This window comes from Lissotriton vulgaris, chromosome 10 (genome assembly GCF_964263255.1).
Source record: "Lissotriton vulgaris chromosome 10, aLisVul1.2, whole genome shotgun sequence".
Classification (NCBI taxonomy): domain Eukaryota; kingdom Metazoa; phylum Chordata; class Amphibia; order Caudata; family Salamandridae; genus Lissotriton; species Lissotriton vulgaris.
Window position 1 is genome coordinate 1,037,591,311 of NC_141698.1, and position 22,525 is coordinate 1,037,613,835.

Below are 22,525 nucleotides of genomic sequence, written 5' to 3' on the forward strand. Positions count from 1 at the left end.
GGCCTCTACTCTTCCTGAGGTTGTGTATAGAAAGGTGGAAGCTGCCTTAAAGAGGTCTTTTGCTGCTTCTAATTTCTATCTGTGGGCTGTAACTTATGCCGCATACACGACACCAGTGTTGCTTAAGGACTTTCAAAGACTGTACAATTGAATTGAGGAAAGTGGAGATCTGTCTGCTATTTTAGCCAATATGGCATTGGTCTCTAACCGCCCGATTCATGAACCGAAATTGCGCTCGCAAGGGGCCGGATTCTGAGAATCCGGCCCTTTGCGAGAGCGATTTTTGCATTTGGGATTCAGCATCCCAAATGCAAAAATCGCTAATTGCGATGTCGCAAATGTGCGAGGAATTACATTTAAGGAATCTCTATTAGAGATTCCTTAAATGCAATTCAACATCCAATTTAAAATTGCGAATTCGCAATTTCTTGCCGCAATTTACCGCGAGGTCAGACCTCGCGGTAAATTGCGAAAACTCAGAAAAATGCATTTAAATGCATTTTTCTGAGTTGCATGTTACACACACACATGTCCTTTGGACATGTGTGTGTGCAACACCTGTGTGAAATTTCATTTGAGGGGTGCTACAGGGTGTCCTGTGGACACCCCTGGCGCCCTTCAAATCGCAATCTTATTTGCGATTAGCTAATTGCTAATCGCTAATAAGGAATACTCCCCATTCATTCCTATGGGCCTTTTGGCCCATAGGAATGAATGGCGAGTTATTCCTTATTTGCGATTAGCAATTTGCTAATCGCAAATAAGGAATCAGTAGGAATCGCATTTTATTATGCGATTCCTACATGAATACCGTTTTGCGAGTCCTTAATAGCGAATCGCTATGATTCGCTATTAGGGGCTCGCAAAACGGCCCGTTGATGAATCAGGCTGTAAATTTCTTTCTGATGCAACATTTGACGGCTTATGGGCAGCTGCAGCGTCTGCTGGGTCCTCAATAGCTGGGTGCAGACTATTGTTGATGAATCATGGACGATGGAGTCTGTGCCAACAAATCTCATTCCAAAGCTTCCTTTTACTGCGGCAAAATTGGTTGCCAATAATCTGGAGTATAAAGCAGCTGAGGAGAAAGAATGCCCTTAAGCCATTTCAATTATCTTTAGGAAATAAATCACTTCTATTCAAGCGCTCTCCTCAGAATTTCCAAAATAAACAACCTTTTCCCTTTCGAGGGTAGGTCCTCCGTCGAAGGGCCATGTTTGGGATAACATCCCGACCTCACAATACAACTGAGTAAGATCAGTCCCATAAGTGATAAAAATAGCAAGTTTGGGCGCAATTAAGGCATTTGTATCCTCAATAGACACTTTGCATCTCAGCCCAGTTGTCCCTGCAGGTGATAAAGGATGGGTGCCAGATTCCATTCATAGAATAACTACCCCAATGTCACTTCAAGCCTACCCCATGGCACAGGGAAGACTCAAGAGCACAGGCCATGTGGCAAGGAATTGAAGCATAGGTAGCAAAGAAAGCGGTCATTCCTGTCCCAGCGGATCAAGTCTGAAAAGGATTTTATTTAGTCCTTTTTTTAGTTCCCAAGGTGGACAGAAGGTTGTGACCAGTGTTGAATTTAAAACATCTAAAACAAATTTGTATCAATAGAGACTGTCAAGATGGTGATTCTCCACAACATCATTCCTCTGATATATAGAAGGCAATTTTCTGATCAACCTGGATCTTCAGGATGCATACTTTCACGTCCCGATTCCTCAATTAAGCAAGCAGTTCCTGAGATTCGCTGTGAGGAATCAGCATTTCCAGTTCCAAGCCCTGACATTTGTACCATCACTGTATTTCCTTACCTTGATGATTGGTTGTTGGCTGCTTCTTCACTCTTTAAGGCTCAAGAGAATGTGGAACTGGTAACCAGAGTCTTACTCCAGCTAGGCTTCATCATCAACTGGAGAAGTGTGGCTCACTGGTTAGAGGAGGCAGACCTGGAAGCAGAGGTCAGCCCGGGACCAGGGTTCAATTCCTGGCTTGGCGGGGTCTTGAGTTCTAAAATGTCCATGGACTCGACAATTATCGCTCTGGTGCCTACTCGATTCACGGGTTCACACTCTGCGACTCTGGGCAATAGCTTGCTTAATCTCCACAACGGCCCCTCGTGGCGGGATGCCTGGCTTTCACCTTGCGGATACCCTGCCGGGGTTATCTCACAGGGGAATACCAGGATGGGTTCCCTAAGCAAGCGCTTAGAAACTGCTTGGTGATTTGCGCTATATAAATCCCTGTACATTTACATCAGACATCCAGCTTCCAACCCTCTCCGGTAAAAATGTTCATTGGAGTCAAGATCAACACTTGCATGGGAGGGGGGGTCCTGTAGGCTCGGCATCACCTCAAACCTGTAGTGAGCCACATTTTGACATGGTGGGCTACATACACAAGGAATTGCAAGGCTCTGATTCCTGTGTTTTCCGACATGTCAATACAGTTGAGTTGATGGTTGGAGGAGATGATTATGTTGATGGGGTCCCAATGAGACATCACCACTAATGCCAGCATGTGGGGCTGCGGAGCCACATTACGGGACCTGGAGTTGAAAGGACCTTAGATGGAGACAAAGAGTTCTTAGTCCTCGAATTGGAGTGGGTTGTCTGCCGTATAGCGTCTCTCCAGGCATTTGCTCCTCAGGAAGAAGGGAACATGTTTTTAGTGAGAACCAGCAATTGGGTTGCCGGTATTATCTCACTCGGCAAGGAGGGATGAGACGAAGGGTGCTCAATCTTTTACCCAGCCTGATTTTTTCCTGGGCAGAACATCGTCCGCTGGCAATAAGTGCAGTCAACATCCAGGGATGTTTAAATTTTCAGACAAATAGTCTTAGCTGAAATCTTCTGTCTTCAGTGGACTACCATCTGTTATCTCGAGAATTCAACCGGATATGTTGCTAGTTTGGAACACCCTGGATAGACCTGTTCACTTCAACCCTGAAAAACATGCGCCCCCATGTTTTGCCCGGAAGTGGAGTTCACCATCCGCGGCTGGTGGTGGGAGTACCTGCCGGGCGTTGACGTGGGGAGGGGGAAGGTGTAGTAATGTATGGATTGCGGAGTTTAACAGGTAAGTAAACATATAAATAAATAAAACGAATTTCGTTGCGCGCACTGCATCGCATTTGGTGATGCAGTGCACGCAACACTTCCTGTCACAGGCAGAGAATGCCTCATTATGTTAGGAATGGTATGATGAGGACTCCGAATTGGTGTGATGAAGATTACTGCTAGGTAATTGAATCATTAGCACATACAGTAATTTGCTGTGCACAAACGTTTTTCAGGAGATTTCTGCCTCCAGCACTCCTATCTTTCCTGTACGGAGATGCTCACCCAAAGGCAGAGATTTCTGCACATGTACATAGGTGTAGGATTCAGTAGTGAATTTGGGAAGCCACAGGAGAGTGGTTGGAAAGTGGCAAATCATTACTATAAAATCAGTATGTTTAAGGGAAATGAAAGAGCGGTTTAGGGAGCGACATGCTAACACAAAATACACACGAGCTGGGAGTCCGAATGAGGGACCGGTTTGGAGAATCCAAGTTCCCTTCGGCAGGAAGAAGAACAAGCCACACAGGTACCAGGCCCAGCACACTTTAATTGGTTTTTACAGCATGACGCGTTTCGTAGTCAAACTTTTTCAAATACCTTCCATTGTTAAAAACTCACAAATGTCCACCTTTTAACCAGGTTACTTCTCTACGATTGGTTGAAGATTTCTGGCAGGTACTAGGGAGTGTCTCAAAACTCGGCGCTCCGAGTCTCCAGTAAGGCAGACAAACATCGTTAGTACTACCCCAGTGGGTGGTGCCTGCCTCTTCTCCCCTAGTACCTGGGCCTTCCAAGTGGGCAAGCGGCTGTCCTGGACCTTACACCCCCCCAACAAAGCGCAACCGCTACCCCGGAGCATCTCAGCAGTGCAAGAAACTCCATCGTGTGATCGAGGTCCCTCAAGGGTAGGTTACAGCTGCGAATTGTGGTGGTTCAGCGTTTCCCCAGACCGTGAGGTTTTCCAAAGCGTTTGCCGCTGCTAACGCTGAACAACTTGTGGAGTGAGGGCTCAAATGCGCCGTGGCCGCGCACAAAATAATCAAATCCAAGTTCCCTTCGGCAGGAAGAAGAACAAGCCACACTGGTACCAGGTCCAGCACACTTTAATTGCTTTTCATCTTATGTTTGTGAAACATTATAAAATGAATTTGTCAGATCACAATTTTGATTCTTGTGTTTTGAAATCAGCTAAGATGTGATTGTTGGTATTCACATTGAAGTTCTTTTCAGCATCAGATTGTCTGTTCTTTGTTTTCACTTGGTACATTCTCATTGTGTTAGGACTGGGACAAGAAGGACGTAGATGAGGGGGTAATGATTCAATTACTTACCTGTAATCTTCCTTTCCCGAATTTGTAGTCCTCCTCATACCAGTCTACAACTCTCCCTCCCACCTTGCACCCCCAATCATATACTTTTGACATACAGGAAGTGGGAGAAGTGGGAGGTGGGGAAAGGATATATGTCTGCCATAATGGAAGAAAGCTTGTGTTTAAAGGGACGTTTCCGTAGGTAACATGGGACACTTCCTGTCACAGGCAGAGAATGCCTCATTATGTTAGGAATGGTATGATGAGGACTCCGAATTGGTGTAATAAAGATTACTGCTAGGTAATTGAATCATTAGCACATACAGTAATTTGCTGTGCACAAACGTTTTTCAGGAGATTTCTGCCTCCACCACTCCTATCTTTCCTGTACGGAGATGCTCACCCAAAGGCAGAGATTTCTGCACACGTACATAGGTGTAGGATTCAGTAGTGAATTTGGGAAGCCACAGGAGAGTGGTTGGAAAGTGGCAAATCATTACTATAAAATGAGTAGGTTTAAGGGAAATGAAAGAGGGGTTTAGGGAGCGACATGCTAACACAAAATACAAACCAGCTGGGAGTCCGAATGAGGGACCGGTTTGGAGAACGCTCGATTTAAGAAACATAAGGAACATTGGCTGCCATTTTGGCCCTTGGATTCCATTTTTTTATATACATTTATTATATGTATTATAAACGTCCAGGTTATTCTAAAGGATACCTTTGGGTCCTGTACTGACAAACCTTTCTATATGGAAATCTGGGATATATGAAGACTTTGATTATCCCTGTTTTCTTACCTGGGCGTTTTAAGGAATATTTACCCTATGTGGAACCTTCTGGTTATTGGACTGTTTTCAAGACTAAATTGCCCTGACGAAGTTCCATATGGAACGAAACGCATTGGCTGATGTCCATGTTTTTACCTGAAAATTAAATAAAGAAATTATTTTTGGAATATAGACTTCATCCTGGTGCACCGTCCTTTTCTATTGAATATGTTTATCTGGCTTCCAGTGGAGTAAAATTGTGGCATTCTCCGGATGTGTTTGCACGGACATTTTATAAATTGTTTGACATAAGGAACTGAGGTGCTGAGCCTTGGTCAGCAACTGCGCGGACGAACTCGCCCCGCTGAGGACCCCGCCTAGCAGACCCGGCAGCAAGAAGGCCCCATGGTTCACCGACGAACTCAAGAGCTCCAAGAAGAACTGCCGAGCCCTCGAGAAAGTCTGGAAAAGGGAACCGACACCGGACAACAGGACCTCCTACAAACTTGCCACCCGGAAACACCACCAGCTGATCCGCGCCGCCAAGAAAACAGCATTCAAGGACCGGTTGGACAACAACGCACACAACTGCAAGGAACTCTTCAACATCGTGAAAGAGCTTTCCAACCCCAGCGCAGGAAACAACGACATCACCCCATCACAAGACCTCTGCAACTCCCTCGCCTCATACTTCCACAACAAGATCACGGACATACACAGCAGCTTCAACAACCAACCGACGCACACCATGACCGACCAACCACCACCCTCCACGCCTGGACCCCGATCAGCACCGAAGACACCATCCGCACGATGAACTCCATCCACTCCGGATCACCGACCGACCCCTGCCCTCACCACGTCTTCAACAAGGCCGACGCTGTCATCGCACCCCACCTGCGAGACATCATCAACACATCCTTCGACACCACCATCTTCCCTGAGAGCTGGAAACACGCCGAACTCAGCGCTCTACTCAAGAAACCAACAGCGGACCCCACCGAACTCAAGAATTACCGCCCCATCTCGCTTCTCCCGTTTCCAGCCAAAGTCATCGAGAAGACCGTCAACAAGCAGATGGCCGCCTTCCTCGAGACGAACGGATCCCTCGACCCATCACAGTCCGGCTTCCGAGCCAAACACAGCACCGAGACCGCCCTCATCGCCGCCACCGATGACATCCGAGCCCTGATGGACAATGGAGAAACAGCGGCCCTCATCCTCCTAGACCTCTCCGCGGCATTCGACACGGTCTGCCACCGCACCCTAGTACGGCGCCTCAGCAACATCGGAATCCAGGACAAGGCGCTGGAATGGATCATCTCCTTCCTCGACGGAAGAACACAGAGAGTCCGCCTACCACCGTACAAGTCAGAGGCCTCCGAAGTCATCTGCGGCGTCCCCCAAGGATCATCTCTGAGCCCCACCCTCTTCAACGTCTACATGAGCCCCCTCGCGGCCATCGTACGCAAACACAACCTCAGCATAATCTCCTACGCCGACGACACCCAGCTGATCCTCTCCCTGACCAACGACCCCGCCGCCGCCAGAGCCAACCTGCACGAAGGGATGAAAGAGGTAGCCGAGTGGATGACGACCAGCCGCCTGAAACTGAACTCGGACAAGACGGAGGTCCTCATCCTGGGCTCCACACCCTCCGCCTGGGACGACTCCTGGTGGCCTCCCGCCCTGGGCACCGCACCCAAACCGACAGACCATGCACGAAACCTGGGCTTCATCCTGGACTCCTCCCTCTCCATGACCAGGCAAGTCAACAACGTCTCCTCGGCGTGCTTCAACATCCTACGCATGCTACGAAAGATCTTCTGGTGGATCCCCACAGAGACCAGGAAGACCGTCACCCAGGCCCTCGTCACCAGCCGACTGGACTACGGCAACGCCCTCTACGCCGGCACCACCGCCAAGCTCCAGAAGAGACTCCAGCGGATCCAAAACGCCTCAGCCAGACTCATCCTCGACATCCCACGATCCAGCCACATCTCCGGACATCTGAGAGACCTTCACTGGCTCCCCGTCAACAAGAGAATCACATTCCGCCTCCTCACCCACGCACACAAAGCCCTACACGACCAAGGCCCGAGCTACCTCAACAGCCGAGTCAACTTCTACGCTCCCAAACGCCACCTCCGATCAGCCAACCACGCCCTCGCCGCCGTCCCCCGCATCTGAAGAGCGACTACAGGAGGAAGGTCCTTCTCCTACCTGGCCGCCAAGACCTGGAACTCCCTCCCTCCCGACCTGCGCCTGACCCAAAACCACCTCTCCTTCAGGAAGAAGCTGAAGACCTGGCTGTTCGAGCAGTAGCGGCACCCCCCCCCCCCAGCGCCTTGAGACCCTACGGGTATGTAGCGCGCTTTATAAGTGTCACTGATTGATTGATTGATTGGTCGGCCGCATTTCTTCTTTCTAGTTGTACAAAATACACACCAATTTAACAGTATGACAATGGCAATTGACAAGCACCACATTCGGTGCAGAACAACAATGCCATGCCTTCAGTGTTGATAGGGTGCGAAGATCGCTGATGGCAAGGCCCGCGCTTGGGACGCCACCGAGCCCTATCATAGCCAAGCTGCTCAACTATAGGGACAGCGACGCTGTATTAAGACTGGCACGTGAGAAGCAGACCACAACATATCAAGGAAATAGTGTGGGATTCTACCCCGATTTTATAGTGGCTGTCCAGGTTGCACACAAAGACTTCCAACAGGTGAAAAAGATACTGCGATTGGAACAAATCCAGTATGCCATGCTGTACCCTGCTCGACTGCACGTAGAGACAGAAGGGAGGAGCAAGATCTTCATTTCACCTAAGGAAGCCATGACCTTCGCCAAAACATTGCTCAAAGACCGTAGAAAACCACCAGCTGTGGACGATGAAGAGGAGACTCTAGAAAACTGGGAGGAAAAACAGCTGTAAAGAGCTACTAGGATCTGTGCTGTTGGAGAAGTAAATGGTGAGTACAGGTAACAAAATTGGCCCACAGAACTGAATGTAGATGAACCGAGATGGAAAAGAAATCAGTTGTAAGGAGCTATACTATGGTCAGGAACTGGTGGGGGGCATAAGCGACTGGCATGGATCCCGTTATATGATGGGTAGCCCAGAAAAAGCCAGGGGAAAAGTTCCCTAAAGGACTCATTTCGGACTATAACAGTATACAATTTGAATTTCAGCCACCCCCGCACATCAGGAGGGAATTTGGCTTCTGATGGCCCGTGGAGGGTATGCCCTAAATTACAGTTTTTTTTTAAACTTACTTTATTGATTATCCACATATATGTTTTATATTCAAACATGTTTAAGCATTATTACATTGATATCATTCTCTTTTAACATGGTCATAATCTCTGACATGTCCTGTACCGGGTCAATGCCATACTTATACGATTCCTATTGATTAGTACGTTGTGACACAAGTGTGCAATTATCAATAAGAACAAAATTTCAACTAGTAACACCTATTCGTCCGCCCTCCCCTCACCCTCCATTCTCTGGCATTCTTATTCACTTTATGAAGCCGCAAATGACTTGACTGTAAATGTTAACTTGTTTCATGTGTTTATTCGGGAAGGCTTTGGCATGATTGGGGTGCTAAAGTGGGTGGGGGTGGGTGTGTTTGTTTCCTTCAAGAGAAACAGTGCATGCTATCTCGCGTACGAAAACCACCTCTGATAGGTTGTGCTTTCTACATCATATCCCACAGCAAACTACTAACATTACATGATCAGTCAAGGAGGAACAATTAGATTCCTGACATTAAATATAAGGGGATCAACAACCAAAAAGATCAAGGCAGGTGATAGGTTATCTTGACTGCCATAACATACAAATCGGTCTTCTTCAAGAAACACATCTTATGAAAGTAACTTAAGGAAAGATAGGCACCAGATGGGTGATGGTACGAATAGCCTCATCATACTCCTCATATTCGAGGGGGTGTTCATCTTAGTAAAGAAAGGAACCTCTTTTATGCTTACAAACTCTGAAACAAACGACTGGAGGAGGTTTGTACTAGTACAAGGTAATCTGGAGAGCACTATGGTGACAATAGCTAATACATATGGCCCTGACGTAGATGCCCCTGAGTTTTATAACAAGGTATAGGAATGGCTGGAAGCTCAGGAGCCATCAGTGGTGATATGGGGTGGAGACCTGAACACATAGTTTGTGAAACTGCCTCAGACTGGCATGGGTAACAGGGATGATAGATGTATGGAGGACACAGCATCCGGGCAAAAAGGTCGGGGACACATATCGTCAGTACATAACACATAGACATGGTTAGATTATTAGCTAGCTTTGAGGGAGTCCAGCATCTGGACTACAGCAGTGTCTCATTTGGCTAGGACGCTGTCTGACCACGTACCAATCTTGTTTGAGATGGTGCTACCCACATAGAATCGACCACCATATCAGTGGAGCCTGCAGCCCTCCTCTCTGCTGGACCCGGTGTTCAAAAATAGCATAAGCAGGGCGATAACGCACTTTTTCATGGAAAACGTGGGATCAGTGGAGGAGAAGGGAAGGCTCTGGGAGACGTTTAAGGACACCATTCAAGGTAAATGTATGGGAGTCCAGGCTGGGGTTCTCAAAACACCTTACAGGTAGTAGAGCGTAGCTACATGCAGTGGCTTGGGACACACTGGCTAAAATACGGGAGTGGATCACAGAATATAATGAAGTGGCTGAGACGGAAGTGCATCATATGCCTAGTCCTTCGTCAGTGATCTACCTTCAGTGGGAGTGTATAAAAGACTGATATGAAAGACGTGTACCACTCTTTACGTTACCAAGCATTGAGAAAGGCACAGATGCCGAAACGCGCCTGTTTGGGAAAATGAATCGAATTGGCAAAACTGAAACCCATGAGTGCTCCTTACTCCTTGGGAGTGTTGGTGTTGAGATATATATACACTCACCATTTTGTAGTTATAGTTAGGACCTAGTTACCATAGGAAGAGTGTTTTTTGGTTTGCTAATAGCTATGCTGCCTTTTGAAAAATATTAGCAAAACATGCCGAAAAGAAAGTTCATCCTCCTCAATTGAACAGTGATACTCTAAAACTGCTGAACCGAATTTACACCAAATTTGGTAGTAAGCCAGATCTTGATCCCAAAAGTGTCCTGTGATCAAACAACAACAAATAATGGAGCAATCTGATTGGCCAAGGCAGCTTTCTCCCCATTGGCCGCCTCTCTCCTGTGGGAGCGGAAGTCGAACTAATTATAATGTAACACGTAAAATAGCTATGGATTGATGAATTTGCTAAAAAGAGGTCAAAACATTTCATTTCCATTTGCCATGCTGTACAAATGTTATATTTATCCTTTTATACTGTAAATCTCTCAAATATTCCCACACAAGCTATATTGCAAACAGTAATACATATCAGTGGGTTAAGGCACATGCAGCAAGAACGTCAATCGACCTTATAAAAGTACAGGCAAAAGTATTACTGGAATGCTCTTACATGCCTTTGTAAGCCTGCACCAAACTGTCCAACTCTCTACTGGTAAAAGTGCAAAGAAAAAAACTGTCTTTTCTATTTGTGCTGATTGTATATGAATATTCACCGTACATTCCCATTTGATTCCTACTTTAGGAGTTTTGGGTCCAATTCACAAAGGGAAGTAAGAGTATTCAAAATAGTTATTACATTGGTACTACTTTATATAGCTCAAAATGCCTTTGTGAAAGGCTGCAGTGTGTCTTTATCTAAACCCAAACAAGTATTTGCCATGTAAGTAATATATTACACAGTTAAGGTTGAAACAAGAAGCATCATGTGATCATTTTCATGCGTTGATTATTGTCAGCATCACAAACCTTTGTATGCCTCAAAATACTTCATCTCTCCCTCTCATTATTTCGCTCGTTATCTTTGTCGCTCTTTGAGAATCTCTCTCTCTCTCTCTCGCTCTCTCTCTCACTATATCCACAAACAGTATCTCATTTCTAAGTCCCACCCAGCTGCTTCCTTGGAAATTCTCCATCCCTTCGAAGATGCCTGCCTTAGTGATACTAGTCACCTGTAGGTTCCATGGCAACTGCCGTTGCCTAGCAGCCTGCAGCAACCTCGGATGTTGCCAATGAATCTATTTCGGATGCTGCAGCTGTGCATCTCGCGCCCACCCACTCACTCAGCACCTCTCCTATCCTGGTGGCCTGTGAGCTCCCAGAAGATCAGACATGCAGAGGAAGTTTCCCTTCATGCACTGCGCCTGGTAGCTTACTGAAAGTGATGGCTTGAGCTTCTTGGAAGAGCACCAGCTTCTTATCGCTGTTTGTGAATGAAAATAATTTTCATGTTTTTCAAGCTCAGATGATTGGCTGGTCGCCTTTGCAAGTCTGGGCTAAAGTGGCTGGAAAGCTATTTTTAAACGTCACCTGAAGTCGAAGTCTGTGGCATTTTGAAAGCTAAAGCCTTGTACGCTTCGCTATTTTAAAACAGCCCAAATAAAAGGTGTGGAAACCTGGTGTCACTGGACATTTTATTAGGTGCTTTTTATTATCACGTTCCACATTTGGTCTGTCTTGGCTTGGCATGCTGACTTTCCAAACCGCTCAGATGTTTCCATCACAGACAGGACTCTTGAGTTGGTGCCTTGTTTATCATGGGTATTATGTTTGCTCGGTCTCTGGTTTTGGTGGCTGTGTCTTATTCACTGGGCTGTCGTGCATGACTGTAGGGTCAAAGAGGTGTGTTTGGAAGGTTTTACCCATTGCTTGACCATCATGTAGTTCCATAGCCATGCCATCACCTGGCAGATTGGGCGTGGGCTATTTCGCAGTGAGATGACATTAGGATGTATCTGGTCTGCGTTGCACGTTTGTTACTAATTGTTGTGTGCTGTGGGGTTTAGAAGGGTGGTGTGTGGAGCTGAGAAGTGCTGTTGGCATTGGGATGATGTCCAACCGCATGACATATCAGTGTCGGTGCTGGTTGTATGCTTGATATTCTGTCTTATGTGCTGTGTTGGATGTTTGTTTGCAATTATATGTTGTGGGTGCTGATGTACATTGGTGATTGGTGTGTCATGCTGAGAAGTGCTGTTGGCCTTGTGGTGATGTCCATCTGCATGACATACTGGTGCTGATGCTGGGTGTATGCTTGGTATTCCATCTTATGTGCAGTGTTGGTATATTTTTGGGTATTAATATCCAGTGTGTGCTGCGGGATATTGGTGGGTAGTGTATCATGCCGCAGTTGGAACTATGGTGATTGCCAACGTATGACATATCGGTGCTGGTGGTGCAGGGAGTATGCTTGGTATTCTGTGCTCTGTTGGATGGTTCAGTGTGGCATATATTATTGAAGGGTATTGTTAGGAGTCAAGATGTTCCACATGCAAGCATTACTCTTTTTACCTTGTGGATTGGTCTGTGAGAAGTGAGTTTGGTAACAGGTTGACCTCTATTTACACATTCAAGAAGTTAGATACTCATAATATATAATAGCACCACAGTATGACTTAGGTCAGTAACGTTCCATTAATCAACAATGCTATAAGTGAATTAATTAAGCATTCTTTGGGTGAAGTAAGCTGTAAATAGAAATGTATTTATTGATTTTTATTTTTTTATTTGGAGAGTTTTATATAGCGCTGGATAGACCCGGAGGTATCAGAGCGCTTTACATAAGGTTCCACAGAAATTACAAAATTACATCAGTTACACGTTACATCAGTTAATAGAAAAACATTTCAAGAGAGTAGAAGACAAAAATAATGGAGCTAGAAGGGTAAGGGGGTATAGATAAATATATGCCACACATTAAAGAGCGAGAAGGGGAGACAAATGGAGCGGATAGGGGGAGTTAGAAGGGAGAGAAAGAGGGGGTAGATGGTATGAGAGACGAAGGGAAAGTCTGCCCAATGACCGACTGGGTAGGTGACGGCGAGGAGAGAATCCACAGCCATTTTACCCTTTAGCTCTCAAGGTAGCTCCATCGGGCATCGGTCATATAGCTAGGTCTCTAGGTTACATCAGTTACATGTTACATTGGTTGCTCGAAACATTTAAATAGCATATAAGATGAGATTAATGGTGCGAGGAAGGGTAAGGGGGTGTAGTGACTGAGCTATTTTTATGGATAAACGGCTCGATTATGACCATTGCCTACTACCATTTCAGTATATTTTGCTCTAATATAGTGCTGTGTAGGCCTACATAATATGAATTAGCTACAAAGCAGGGCTTGATGATGCCTTCTCTGTTTCCGACTGTATCTTGCTTAATGGCAGGGCTTGCCTATTGGCTTTGGCATACTCTTATGCCATCTTGCATACTAATTTTGGCTCTTTGCGGGAGTAGTGGCCTATGCTTAAGCGACTCAATTTTCTAAGCTGTCGCCATCTTCTGAGCCTTTCTAGGTGAGAAGTAGTGTTTTGCTTTTCACTTGTTTTCTGCACTTTGTATGCTTGTAGGAACCGGTTCTTGTCGGAGCAATGTGCTCGCTCTTCTCCGGAGTCATAACAAGCACCTAGCTAGCCGATGCTGTGGCCTTGGCGCGAAGTGGTACGGAATCTGATGGGAAAAGGGGGCGAGGCTTGCTAGAAGCTTCGACCAACGTCCCCACTTGTTCTAAAGGGGTTGTCCGGGTCTCGACCACTGGTAGTTCATCACAGTACAGACGTGTAGCTGTGACGGTGGAGCAGAGAATCCTGATTCGGCTGGAGAAACGGACTTCCCTCTGGCGAAGTGGAAGCGGGATGTGTGGAAACTTGGTGAGGTGTTCCACTAACTCTTATATTCTAGCTGTTCTTGTCTAACTGCCCAATATCCGGCTGGGTAGGTGACGTCTGAGGGGGAAGTCCACAGCCCATCTCCTCTGTAGCTATCAAGGTAGCTCCACCGGGCATCGGTCAAAGTGCTAGGTCTCCGCTGTTGTTGGCAAGTTCACAGATTCAATGTGCAGTAGGGTGAGCCGGATAGGGGTGGAGGATGGGGGAAATGTGCAAGGTCTGGCTGATGACCACTCCACATGCTATCATATTTATACCCTCTGTGTGGCATGGCCATCATCCATCACTACTCATCTCTCTTGCTGACCTGAAGCTGATGTCTGCCCCTTGGAGAACGGGCTCGTCGATTTGCTGGGCTTGAATTAATTCAGCATTGGGCGCCATCTTAGGGTCAGGCAGGCTTGGGCACTCCCTACAGCCTAAACAGCAGTAAGAAGCCGGCTTCCAAAGGATTAGCTCAAGTTCTGTGATTCCTTTACACAGCTGTTATTTTAATCCGGCTTAAACATCAGTACCCCTTCGACTTATGGGACATCCTCCCTCTCCGGTGGAATAACCTAGGCTGGCGCCAATTTGTGGTCAGGCTCGATGGATCCCGGCATAGAAGTATTGGCAAAGTTTATTGTAGGGGATTTATTTGGGCGCTAGCAGGTCCTGTAAACCCCCCATTGGGATCACTGGTGGATGTTTTACGCTCCGCCAATCATCGCCTCTGAAGAGCATCCGCTGTTTAACTCGGGCGACTTTGCAGGTCGTGCTCGGGGGTCTCACCCTCTCCAGCCACAGCCACAGATACACCCTAAATGAGCAGTGCAGCAAAATAACCCCTGTGGGGTCAGCCGGCATAAAGGGGTGAGGGCCGTGGGGTGGGGGCGTTGGAATGCAGATTGGAACAGGACAGTGCCATTACAGAGCATTATGTTCAGCATTACGTTCGGCACCGGGAGCGTGTTCATAGCTCACCCGGAACCATCTTAGCGTGTTCCATGGGAGGGACGTCACAGCGGATATTTAGGTGATGCTCGATCGTAGAAATGCAAGATTGGAATCCAGGTTTTTTTTTGGCAGTGCTGTTACGGACAACTACAGACGTTATTGGAAGCCACAGACTCGTTGCTCAGTGTGTGCGGGGCCCAGTAGAAGTTTCAGGCCGTCAGAGACGTTCATCACCGCCTCCAGGTACTGGAGACAATCTGGAAGAGCGGAGCGGAGCTGAGGAGCTCATCGGATCCAGCAGTGGTTTCGCGGTCTCGGACTGGCGGGTTGCAGGTGTGGGTTTGCCGCTGAACGCCACGGCCACGGCCTGAGGCAGAGAAGGGAGGAGTGAAGGTTCTTCTCTCCCGGACCCGGTAGAGGTTTCCCCCACGTTTCATCGAGTGACCAACGGCTTGTGAGTGTTTTCTTCTCTGCAGCACCGCGCAAAAAAGGCGTGACTTTTTTCTTGGCAGGCTCAACAACTATTACTTAGTAGCCAGGGGTTTGCAGCGGGGCGGAACAATCATACTCAGAGCCCCCCTATTTTCTTCTGGTGAACTGGTGCTAGTGCTGGTGCTGTTTTTTGCCCCCCCCCCCAAAAAAAAGGGGGGAACATTCTTTAAAGCATCTTTGGGTGAGCCGCCGGCAAGTGGAACTGCGGTCACCAAGGGAGGGATGCAACGCCGCAACGCCGAGTACTCAGAGGCTGTGCCTGGGACAGCTGCTTCTGTGGGGACTAAGCGAGAACGCCGCACGGGACTCCAGGAACCAGGAGTCCGTGCGAGGAGGTCCGCCCACACACACCGGCACCTACTTAACATCACTCTGCCTACACAACGCGAGACGCAATCGCGGGACGGAGCCCGGACAAAGGGCGGACAATCTGTGACAGTCTGGGACAGGACGTGACTGGGCTGGGCCAGGGACCTTGATTTACATATGCTGTTGGACTTCTGTAACCCGCACATCGTGAGAACATAATTCATTTAATTTAGAGCTTGGTGGTTATCTTAAAAAGCTAGTGCCTACTACAGGCGGTTTGTTTTATTCTGTGTAACTTCGAAAGGCTTTAGTTTGGTTCTTTTTACTATTACTGTTACTATTACTTTTGAGTATGTCTAATCAAAAGGCTTCTTTGGTGTCTAACACCCTGGATAACTATCTAGTGAAGGTTGTGAGTAAAATTAATAGTGAGAGGCGGCAGTCACTAGGGATAAGTTGTCCCCTACACGACCCACTGCGCAACCTTCACCAATATCACTGGCGCAGGATGATAGAAATGATATCAATAACTTTGACATCTCTATCAGTGATATGCCTGAGCATAATATTCCCCCCACAGTTGACCTAGAAGTGTCCTTAGATACTATGGTACAGCAACTACGACACCTGTGCCTAGAGCGGTCAGAGCGTGTAGGAAAGCTCAGACGAAACGAAGGAGGCCACGTTCTGTTAGAAAAAGAGTAGTCTCTCCACCCAAAAACTCAGATAAGGATGATGATATCACAGTGAACGGTGATACTGCTAAATTGGGGGACGAACAAATTAAAAAACTAGTAAGTATGATCGATTTGAAGATCAAGGGTATTATAAAACCCCTTGTGGCTCAAATTGATCAGCTTACTGCAGAGGTTAATAGGCTGGAAGGACTCCTTAATAAGACAGTGGAGGAAGTGGGCAGCTTATCAGCCCTAGCGTCAAGTAACTGTGATACCCAGAGGTTCCCCCAGGGAGAGGGGTAGGTAGCAGGGAGAATGCTGTACAGAACCCTCTCCCCACCCAGCCCCCAGCAGGTAATGATTAAGCATGGACGAATTTTGCGAATCTGGCATTTGCGAATTTGCGTATTTGCGAACTCGCAATCCGCAAAATCCGCGAATTCTCGCGAATTTGTGGATTTTTTTGTTTTTATAGTGTTCGCAAGGATTTCTGCCAGTTCGCGAGGATTTTGTACCAGTTCGCGATTGCGAACTTACTTGTCGGCACGCAACGGTCGCGACTATGTTGTTTCTACGTCTGGTTCATCATCACAGGTTCACAGCACCCTCTGTTTCAACACTGCCACCCTCTGTTTCACCCATGCCACCCTCTGGTACATCAATGCCACCCTCTGGTTCATCATCATCACTGTAGATTATGGGGGGAAAAAGCAAGCACACCTGCCCTGCTTCAACTGACATGAATTAATTTGGGGTTGATTTATTAATGTGTCACTGTTTTAAAATTCCAGTCTGGCGCCTGCTTCCTTATCTGTAATTTGCTTTCTGTTGCAGTGCAATTTTTTTTCCAGGACCTTTGTGGCCTACTTGTAGCTATTCTATGATCCGCTGTGAGGGTCAGAGCAGGGTCATACAATTGTTGCAACTAGCAACTGAACTCTGGAGGGGCCCCAGTCAGGAAGCACTACAGGGAATGGTTACTAATGATGAATTTGAACTTTTGTACCTGCTGCTGCGTGCTTTCAGTTCAGCAAAACTCGTTTTTCTGCAGAACAGCAAATGTAATGCCCCCAAAAAAACTTACTTGTGAAAGTTTATTTCTAATCCAAAAGTGATCCAAAGAAAATCAAAAGGCCTCAAATCCAAAAAAGGGCAGGCAAATGTCAACCTGAGGAGTTATTCTGATAAAAATCATCATTTTCAGAAGGTCTATGCTGCTTGCTAGTGGATTTCTTGTGCAGAATTGCAATTGCGAACTTACACCGCATGCCGCAAAATTGTATCACCAAGAAAAAAAAATCCACTGCGTGCGAATTTGCGGATTTTCAGTAAATTCGTGAGCGTTCGCGGATCACGAATTTACCGAAAATCCGCAAAATCCGCGAGCGTAACGGATTTTCCGCCCATGCTTAGTAATGATAGACAGGCTGTAATAACAGTTGATCCCCCAACAACATTCACAGAACCACGCCAAGAGCACGACTCATTTCAATTTGTTGAGGAAGCCTCTCCTTTAGTTTTAGTCCTGGCAAATGCCCCCCCTTTGGCCCCTGGACAGGTGGAAACAACAATCTCTTTGATTGATAAAGCGCTGCATTGGCTGACGAAAAATATGACAATATCTCCCTGGGGCAAACAGCAGCTAGCAGGGCAAATCATTATGGCTAGAAGGGTATCCTGGCTTGGGGACCACCCGAACAAATTCAAGGGAGACTGCATAGCCTTGAACTTTTCAAGTCCCGAGGTATTGGGACTTGAAAATTTCAAGTATTTGTAAGGGCAAATGTATTTCCCCCACAACAAAGGGACTCAGCCTTGATCCCAGTAACGCTTGAATTTTTCTATAATAGGAGATGGAGTGTAGCGAGTTTCAACAGACCATGGCCAAAACGGTTTCCTATGTTAAATACACTGGGAAGGGGTGTTTTAACTAGGGATGGAGGTATTAGCTTGAAAAATCGGGTTGGGGTTTTGACTGACTTGAACGAATGTGATTGACTACAGAGTGCAGAAAGATCAGTGGTTACGAAAGAAGTAGAGTTTGGTAGAATGTACGGTCTTAAGGATCAGGGTAATGCATATACCAGCAAGGCCCGACACACTCATCTGAAAGATCCCACCTTATAGGGTTGCCCTTAGAGTCCAGGGATCTTGGACAAGTAACTTGCTTAAACCCAAACGGGGAACGTGATCACCCTGGAATAGATAGGTTCTCCCCAGAGAAGCACTACCATATGACCTCTAGCATAGAACATCAATCAGTGATTGAGGGCGTGACCCTAGGAACTAAAATCTCGCAGGATTTATACTGTAACTCAAAAGGTGAGGCAGGGCTGGCTTTTCTTTCATGGAACCTCGCTGGAATTGGTAACAAAATAACATCCCCAGAATAGTGCAGGTTCATTGACCAGCATGACATCATGCTTTTTCAGGAATCCTGGTCGATGGTTCCAGTTTTTCGCCTGGGGTTCCTTAGCTTTCAAGCTCCTGCTACTAAGAAATCTAAAGCTCGACCAACAGGCGGTTTAATAATTTGGGTCCGCCAATCCTTATGTTGCAAGGTGCAACAAATTAGTTCCCTATCGAATGACATTTTGTCAGTTAAAATTATATGGGCAAACGGTCAAGGGGTGGCTTTTTACAACATCTATGCTAGGGGGACGGCAGGGGGACAAACATCTGAGGTAATCACTGCTCTTGATCACCAGCTTGAGGCCCTCCCAACAAAGCTGTCTATTATTGTAGGCGGAGATTTTGATATAACCTTTGAACCGCTCGGTCAAGAGGATCAGTTTCTTACTGCTGATGAGGACAGTAAATGGGGCGTCCCTCAGCTGGAAATACCTGCCGTAAGAAAATGGTCAGCCGCAGCCATACAGCTTAAGGCCTTATGCTTAGCGAGAGGGCTTAGAGCAGCAAATGGGCGAACCTTGTCTGACCGACAGGGAGAAAATACATTTGATAATGGCAGGTACTCCAGTCGCATAGATTACTTCCTGGTGGACATAAGAGGATGGCACTGTCTGATAGACAAGATTGTTAAATCTAGGATAGAGAGCGATCACAATCCATTTTGTATGGTATTTCAAGTTCATAAGGGGACTAGTGAACTGACCCCGAGGCGAGAGATAGTTACTTTAGATATTGTTCCCTCTAATGAAATGCAACACATTTAATGGGGCAGATTCATTGAGAACCCTGAGAAATTGGAGATTCTTAAAAACATGGTCGTCGAGGAAGTGGCTAACCTAAACTCTCACATTAGCAAGCATGATTTTCACCAAATAATGCTTGAGGCACATACTGACTTCTTTACAAAACTCCAATTGATCTTTAGGAAGACTACATAACCAGACAAAGGAAACAAAAAGCAACCCAAGGTGGGATGGTATAACAATGCTTGTAAATTAGCCTGCCAAGACCTGAGCAAAGAAATAAGATCTAGAAATCCCTCAGGAGTGAGAAAGGCAAGGGAGACATATAGACAGGTTCAGAAAGCAGCAAAAAAGCAGTGGGATGAGGACCAGTGGCGTGATCTGAAATCAGCCTGCGAAGCATAGGACTCAAAACAATTTTGGGCCATTCTCAAGTGGGATAGAGGAGGTGTAGCTGAACCCCCCCAAAACAATGTTGCAAACAACAATGGGTAGACTTTTTTAGACCACAATATGCCCATAACCCAGTTGAAGAAGAGTGTCCCCTACCCCCAACTATTCTTTATGAAAATCGGCTTTTCACAAGCAAAGATGTCAGCATAGCTTTAGACTATGTGACTGGGGGAAGAGCTCCAGGCATGGACGGTATCCCAGCAGATGTGTTTTTAAGTGATAGATCGTCTTGGTGCCAGTATTTTGAGCTTTTAGCAAACTCTGTAGCTAGGGGTGCTTCAATTCCATCTTCATGGAAAGGCGCTGAAATAATTCCGGTTTTTAAAAAAGGTGACAAATCTCTACCCAGCAATTATAGACCCATCAGTCTCATAGACTCAGCCCAAAAACTTATAGGTTGTTTAGTGCAAAATAAATTGCAAATATGGATAGAAGAATACAACATTTTGTCCCCATATCAAGCTGGTTTTCGTCCCTGCACTAGTTCAATTGATCAGGTCTTTTACTTTATAGCACTCTACTGGAGGAATGTGGCCTTAACCAATGGGACACTCCATGCGGTCTTTGTGGACCTGAAATCGGCCTCCGATTTAGTCCCCCGCTCCAAACTTTGGAGGGTTCTCGCTGAAGCAGGGATGTCTCCGGAACTATTGACTCTTCTCGTCCGCCTGCATGAGAACAACTACACCAGAATCAGATGGGTGCACAGGGTGAGGTGACTGACTCATTCCCTGTCGAGCGTGGTGTTCGGCAGGGGTGTGTTCTGGCCCCCACGCTGTTTTCATTATACATTAACGGCATAGTGGACCATCTTAGCCGTTCTCCCACTGATGCTCCCATTCTAGCTGGAGCCCGCGTACCCGTCCTCATGTTCGCGGAGGATAAGTTGATCGTTTCCCGGACCCCAAGTGGACTCCAGAAGGCAGTGAATGCTTTTGGAGAGTTTTGTCAACTGTGTGGACTTGAAATAAACACCTCAAAAACCAAGTTCATGTCCCTGAACCAGGGGAAAACCTTCAAAGGTAAAATTTACCTAAATGGAACTTCATTAGAGCAGGTAGAGGCATTTACATACTTCGGAATATCCCTCCAGAGTAATATGGGCTGGAAAAGTCATACTGATATGGCTCTTTTAAAATTTCACCAGCTTGCGGGTGCCCTATCCACCAAGCATAAAGCTTTTTTTACCAAGCCAATTACACCTGCCTTAGAGATCTATAATATGAAGGTTATAAATGCCACTTTGTATGGTTGAGAACTTTGGGGATTTAACTATTTGAACCAACTAACAAAGGCAGAGAGTAAATTTCTACGCTGCTTAGTTGGGGTCCCCGAAAGTACTCCCACTGTTCCGCTTAAACATGATCTTGGCAGGAAAAATATTCAGGATATAGCACGGTTACGGCCCCTATTATATTGGAGACGAATCTGGACAACTCCAGAACTAGCTCACTATGCCCATGCATTAAAGGATATTATTAGTAGGTATGGGCGGAAAATCCGTTCCGCTCGCGGATTTTGCGGATTTTCGGGAAATCCGCAATCCGCGAGATTCGCAAATCTCCCGCAAAATCCGCAAATCCGCGAGCAGCGGATTTTGCTCGCACTGCTCGCACTGTTCGCGTGAGTTCGCGGCTTCCCAGTACAATTTCGCGCCCCGCGAATAAGTGCTAAATTGCATAAATACGATCTTAGCAAAACTGAAACTACTTGCCAGGTTCAAAAGTTCAGGCTCATCATTAGTAGCCATTTCCTGTAGTGCTTCCTGAGGGGCCCCTCCAGAGTTCAGTTGCCAGTTGCAACTATTATGTGACCCTGCTCTGAACCTCAGAATAGTTACACATATGCCACAAAGGTCCTGAATTACAGCTAAGGGAGACAAGCAGGAGCCAGGCTGGAAGTTAAAATCCATTAATCAGCCCCTAATTCATTATTGTCAGTTGGGGCAGGGCAGGTGTTGTAACTAATTTTGCAACAATGAAAGCACTTAGCAAGTGCAAAAGATCACTAATCAGGGCGCACTAAGGAAGCAGGTGCGAGCTAAAAAAATATTCTGTGACACATTAATCAGCCCCAAATTAATTCAGGTCACTTGAGGCAGGGAAGGTGTGCTTTGCTTTGCCGAAAATAATGTACACTGGACAACCAGAGGGTGTGGTGATGAAACAGAGGGTGGCATGGGTGGGCCAGAGGGTGGCATGAGTAGTCAGAGAGTGGCAGTGGTGACAGAGAGTGGCAGTGATGAAGAAGAGTGTCCCAAACAGGCTGGACACGTAGAAACAACAAGTTTGCAAAACTTGCGACCCGACAGGTAAGTTCGCAAATTGCGAAATTGTAAAAACCCTCGCGAACTGGCAGAAACACGGGCGAACACAAAAAAAAAAAATCCGCAAATTTGCGGGAATTCGCGGATTTTGCGGATTGCGAATTCGCAAATCCACAAAATTCGCGAACGCGAGATCCGCAAAATTCGCCCATGACTAATTATTAGGCAGATCGTTTTCATTCTATCCCATGGCTTAAAGAGATAAGGGGTTTATTAACAAAGCTGGAACTTGGCCACCTATGGGAAGACTCTGACATTT